General features: G+C 44.4%; 1 non-coding gene across 1 annotated transcript; it reads left to right on the top strand.

Moving 5' to 3' along the window:
- Positions 1–4,743: 4,743 nt before the first annotated feature.
- On the top strand, positions 4,744–4,816 carry Trnav-uac (transfer RNA valine (anticodon UAC)). The gene has a single exon. It is a non-coding gene; the product is annotated as a tRNA-Val (tRNA).
- Positions 4,817–6,261: the final 1,445 nt, after the last annotated feature.

Here is a 6,261-nt window from a genome sequence, read left to right as displayed (position 1 = left end):
AAGGGTTTGGGAATTATTGGGCTGTTTGGAAAATCATTACGTTTTCCAAAATGGAAAATGTACAATTTGGTAAAACGTTTATACACTCTGAAGAAATCGTGCTTCATTTTTACTAAAAAATAACGAAATTACTTTCCGAACAACCTGATAATTTTAAACGTACTTCGATGCTAACTATTATTGTGAATATTTGGATTCTTTCAAAGATTCTTAAGGTATTAAACGTACTCCACTTCGATGCTAACTGTTATTGTGAATATTCAGATTCTTTCAAATATTCTTAAGGTATTAAACGTACTCTACTTCGATGCTGACACTTACAATTACTTTTGTTAATCTCTTCCAGTATATTGGAAACTTATTTAAAGTAACGTAAAAGTAACCGCAAAAGTTACGAATAAACATTCACACTGAGAAGATTCTCAACGATACAACAAAAGGACACTGTTGCAAGGTGATTTATATCGCAGGGTCACCATCGGTTTAACTTCTCGATTTTTCTCGATTTTTTACGTGTTGTATTCGATGTTGGGAGTTTGTGTATTGTGTTACGATATTCAACGGTCGCAAAGCCTGTACCGGCAGGATTTAGCGAAGAAGGGCAAAGCGACCAGGTAACAAAATGGTGGTACTCTCTCGCTGGCCTTGAGCGGTCGATTGATCGTGCGTCGACTGTACTTCGCGAATCGTACGGGCGCAGTTTATTACCTAGGTGTCCGTCGATCCTGGAACGTCGTTAGGTGATCGATGTCCGAAGACTGTCGGGAATTTCTGAGCGACAAATCCCGTACCGATTGCAGCGGTTTCAATCGAGGAAGCGTTTCCAAATTAACCAAAGCTCGCGGCACCGCCGCTCCTCTCGAATATAAGGAAACGGATACCGGTGTACCGTGATGAGCGTCATGAGTCACCGTCAAACGCAACCCACGAGAAATAGAATGATTCAGTATCGGTCCACGGAGCCAGTGGTCCAAAACGAACGAACGCCACCGTGTAGTCCAGGGGTTGAATTCAACCTACCGGAATAAAAATGACGAATACGAAGGCTTGTCCTTATTAATTAACAGGCTGCTCCCGTGATCTTGGTAATGAAACGTCATCGTACCAAATGAGATCACAGAGCAACGGAGTATTACGCGCTCTGGATTTATCTCAGGGTTTCGACCAAATATAAATTCCAGGATCGGTTTCATCCTTCTTGCGTTCAATTTCACGGTAAAATTTTTGTCGAAAATTTCACGAATATTACTCGAAAGAACGTGAGAATATTTAAAATCAAGAGAACGATGAAAATTGGGAAATATAATTATCGATCCTCGAGTAAACTTACTTCTCGCCTGTGTCTCTGCGTAAAATAGGGATGGGTTTTAAACAGCGACGTGTATTCGTACACTTTCGTATTTTCTAACCTATTCTATACGTTAAATTTATTTTACAACTAAATTCTTACACATGGATTCAATCACCTCGATAATTGCAATTTGGACGCAGACCCCTATACAAAGGGAACTCGTACAAAATCCCAAATATTCCAAACTGGCGAGAACACCTCGTATCGTTTAAAACAATTTAAACGCGATATTCGTGGCGCGTATCGCGAGCGATTCGACGATCTCTCGAGTCCATCGCTATCTCGCGTTCGGCCCACCTGACCAACAGCCGCGAAACAAGCGGAACAAAATAAAATCGCGGAGCGGCGAAAATTCGGACGGGTCGCGTTATTTGCAGAAACATTAGCGGCGGCGGTGGGTCGCAAGTCAAAACATTACGTAAGGTTTTTAGAAGAGGAGGAGAAGACTAATAATCTCGAAATAATGTAAGCATAATAAATGGGCGAGCATTAGCGGGGCGCTCGGCAGCCGGCTCATATTTTCGGTGGCGCTGGCTTTGACGTAGCATTACTCCAAAGTGCGTTACATATTACTACCATATATACACACACGCTCGCGGGTGTGCACGAAAGCTTGCTCGCGCTCGCGCTCGCGCGTTCCCTTTGTGAACGTGCACGCGCGCGCATTTTTACGGACGCTCGCTCGCTCGCTCGCTCGCTCGCTCGCGCGCGCGCGCCCGTGCGCGTAATATATTCTTCCAGCGAGTTGTCCCAACAGAACGCATTCCATTCCGTTTCCTGTTTTCTTCGCGGGCATACGTCGGCCCGGGCTCCCGACTCACGGCCTTAACGATCGTGGATCATAAAATACAGTACTTGTTAATTAAATGACAAATACGCCCGGGCCGCGTATTATTTAAGCGCGAACGTATGGGCCGCGACGCGCGGATTACGATCGCGGACGTTCCGCGCCGAACAAATTGCCGCCCGGGCCTGCTGGACAAAACGGGGATAATAATTCGCGATCACCGCGGAGGAAATTATTATTAAGAGCGATTGTCGTGTACGCTGGCTCTCGGTGAGTTACGACCTTACGTTCTTTTCGTTTCGTTTCCCGTTTTTTCCGATAATCGAATAATCGACTCCTCGTGGGACAATCCGAGGGACGCGGTGGAGATTTTTCCGAAAAATTCCATTCACGTTGTCCGCGAATCTCCGAACCTTCGAAAAGGTACGACGACGTTTGCGATCTTTCTTTGCGGACGAAAGAAATTGTAGCGAAAGTATTCTTTAACGGCACGAAACAATTTTTGAATAAAGATAGATTTGATTTTTTTTTCGCATGGGACGCGATGGAGACTTTCTAGCGAAGTTTGTTAATTGTTCGCGAACTCTGCAAAGATTCCAGAGCTTTTTGAAAGGTACGAATGAAACTTGTAGATATTCTTCGGCGAGTAATTTACCAAAAAAGAATGTTAATTTATTGTTTCATCAAATTTTTTACTGTAAATTTTCACTACTTTCTGGCTGTCGTTAAAAATTCCCAGATTCGTCGTCGTAAAATCAGTCGACAGCTCAAGGACACTTACCCTGTCAATTTTCGTCACGTGCAAAATAATTGATCTTCGAAACTCTCGAAATAGAAGGAATTTACAATTTTTCTTCGTCGAGTAGTAAAAGAAACTACCCGTGAATATATTTTCCGTGACGATGTAAATTTTGCATAATCGAAGGCGTATCCCCATTCGCTGTAGCACGTTGCTTCGTACGAAGCAACGCGTACGAGGCGATGGAAAAACGAAATTTACAAACTTGTTCTTTCAAGCTTTCGAGAAGACACGAAGATATTGACAAACTTTCTTCGCCGTGAACGAAATTATGCGCGTGAGAATACTCCCTAACGACGTAAAATCATTTATCCGGCATCGGTTCGAAGCGCGAGGACGTAATCTCGACGAAACTTTCGAATAAAGTAGTCTACCCGGTAATTATTATTTTCTTCGTGGCCTGGGCGATCGAAGATTCGAATCGAAACGAAACTTCGACTCTGTCGAAAAGTTAACGATGGCGGCCGCTTTGAGAATCGAGTTACAAGAATGTTCACCGGCGAGGAGAAAGGTTCGGTCGATGAAAAATTGAACGAGAAAAGTGAAACGTGCGCGGCAAAATGTTAAGTAGACCGTACACGAAGAATTCACGCGCGTCGAAGTTCGTAGGGATTAAGGACGCCCCGTTATCGCGGCCCGAACGTGAAAAATGAAACAAAAATTGCGCGGGACGGCTGGTATCGATCTTCGAGCCGATATTAATTAACGAAACTTCTTTTGGAATACAGGAACCTAAGAAATTTCGTGCTAACGATCTTGTGTACTTTCTCATGCGCGGGACTCCAGCTCGGCAAAAAATACGCGTAGTCGACCTGCACCGGGAAAACACGTACGCTTCTTGTACGGATCGTGTCGAGCTTTTTGCGAGCATACGTCGCTCGACTCTGTTACATCGATTGTACCGGAAATCGAGTCTCGAAGGTAATCCGAATTATCGTAACGATCTTTCGAATTTCGATCAACTCCACTCACGAATCGTGAATCTTTCCACGGGTCTCGCGAACCTTTTCTTCAAAATTTAAACGATACGTTATTACAATTTCTATTATTATATGTACAAAATGTACAATTGGCTCCAATTGGAAGAATCCCTTATCAACGTCACGCGAGGAGGGGAGAGCAGAGCCGGTTGTAACACTGTAAGTATCTCAAAATATATAATAAACATTAGTGCAAGTTTTCAGGTCTGTAATGTAAAATGACACGTGACGAAAGTTGACAGGGTAAGTGTCCTTGAGCTGTCGACTGATTTTACGACGACGAATCTGGGAATTTTTAACGACAGCCAGAAAGTAGTGAAAATTTGCAGTAAAAAATTTGATGAAAGAATGAATTAACATTCTTTTTTGGTAAATAATCTGGTTCGGTCGTGCTCGTATTCGTGTGTATAGGGTTGCTGATTCAATGTAGCGTTGGCGTGAATCTAGTGGAAAATTTAAAGAACGCGAAGTGATTGTTACAATTTATCAAATTACTATTCGATCGATGACATTCTGTTACAAGTTTTGTAGTAGAAAAGATATGTAATAGAAACCTTCTAATAGTAAAAAGTTTTCATTGGATCACGTTGAAACATTGGTTTCTTAAACCCTGATACGTATGATAAATTCTGTAAATGAAAGATTCGACAAAAGTTCCTTGAAACGAAAACAATCGACAAATGAGGTGCACTTCGTCCAGAATGTTGTTCAGATTTTGTCCGTTGACGTATTTATCGCGAATTTTTCGTACTGGAATTGAACACAAAATTATTTCAGTATTTAGGGTGAATTTATTACTACGTTTTTCAAAAGTAACTTACCGTCGGTTTCCGTGGTATAGTGGTTATCACATCCGCCTTACACGCGGAAGGTCCCCGGTTCGATCCCGGGCGGAAACATTTTTTTTAATTATCAACCAAAACGGAGAATACACTGTCGTGCAATAACTTCAACCGATTGAAACGTTTACAAAGCTAACCAAACCACGTGATGGAACAAAAGTACGAATAACTAAAACATTAGCCAAATTGTAGGCTCTGGAAACTACTCTTTCGGTAATTCCTCAAGCTTTCTCGACCAAGTTACTGGAAGTTCCTCTCGTGATCGATACTCAACGTCGAAAGCCAAGGTGTCCCTTCGAGCTCCTCCGAGTACGAACGGCAGCCACCCCGAGTGCTCTTTTAATCCGCTTGCCCTCCACCCCGCGAAGTCTCGAAACCTCGATCGTGCAGGGACCACGGTTCGTAGTAAACGCGACGAGAGGGATTTGCACGCGAGACGCGAACCAAAGGCGGATATTTTTCCCTTTACTCCAAGGACCGTGTCCGTGGCATGCACGCGACTCGGTTCGCGGCTCACGCGAAGACGACGGGGCTCGAAGAAGCTGCAGGGAAACGGGAAGAAGAAGAAGACGAAGACGACGACGAAGAAGAAGAAGAAGAAGAAGAAGAAGAAGAAGAAGAAGACGACGACGAGGATGGGGCACCAGCAACGGAAGAAGAAGAAGAAGAAGAAGAAGACGAAGGAAAGGGAAGGGAAGGGAAGAGTGCGCGCAGTCAACGGGTACAGAGACTATCCGAGGTGCCGGTTGACAGCAACAAATGCCTCGGTGCGGGCAAGACGGGGAGCTCGCGCCCGGGACGCCGGTTGCAGGACCAGCTTGAGATATTACCAGGCAGATGCGGTCGCGCGCTGATCAAAGAAACGCTCCTCACTGAGAGAGATTAAATGGATGCTGGTGCGCGCCGGCAAACCACCACGCTGCGGCTACAAATAATAAGTCGAGAGAGAGAGAGAGACAGAGAGAGAAGAAACAGAGAGAGAGAGAGAAAGAGAGAGAGAGAACATGGTGGGGGACAGAGAGGCAGGATTGCGAGGCACAGGCTGCTGGCCGGGGCCCTAACTCGGATTTGATACATTCCCATCTTGAAGAGTATTGCTCCTGCCGCCGTGGCTCCCTCCGCGCCTCGTGACGCGATTGTATATACTTCTGCGAGAACGAGGTCAGACTACGACTTTCCGCGAGGAAAATGGCGGGAGTTTGAGGACGGATCGAACGAGGGTGCGACGGAATTTTCACGGGGAACGTATCGAGAGGAAGATAGTCGTCGTGTGAATCTTTTGAGAATATAACGAAGCGATTATTCGGAGTCTAAGTTTTCGCGAGGAAAATAAATATGGATCGACTGAGGGTGCGATAGAGTTTTCATGGGGAAAGTATCGAGAGATTTGGGTATCGAGTATTAATCGAATCTCGAAGATTAAGGGGTGTAATGTGAATCTTTTGAGAATATCACGAAGCAATTATTCAGAGTCTAAGTTTTCGCTAGGAAAATGAATATGG

This window comes from Ptiloglossa arizonensis, chromosome 3 (genome assembly GCF_051014685.1).
Source record: "Ptiloglossa arizonensis isolate GNS036 chromosome 3, iyPtiAriz1_principal, whole genome shotgun sequence".
Lineage (NCBI taxonomy): Eukaryota > Metazoa > Arthropoda > Insecta > Hymenoptera > Colletidae > Ptiloglossa > Ptiloglossa arizonensis.
Note: the sequence above shows the minus strand (reverse complement) of the source record. Positions and strands in the feature narration are given on the sequence as shown.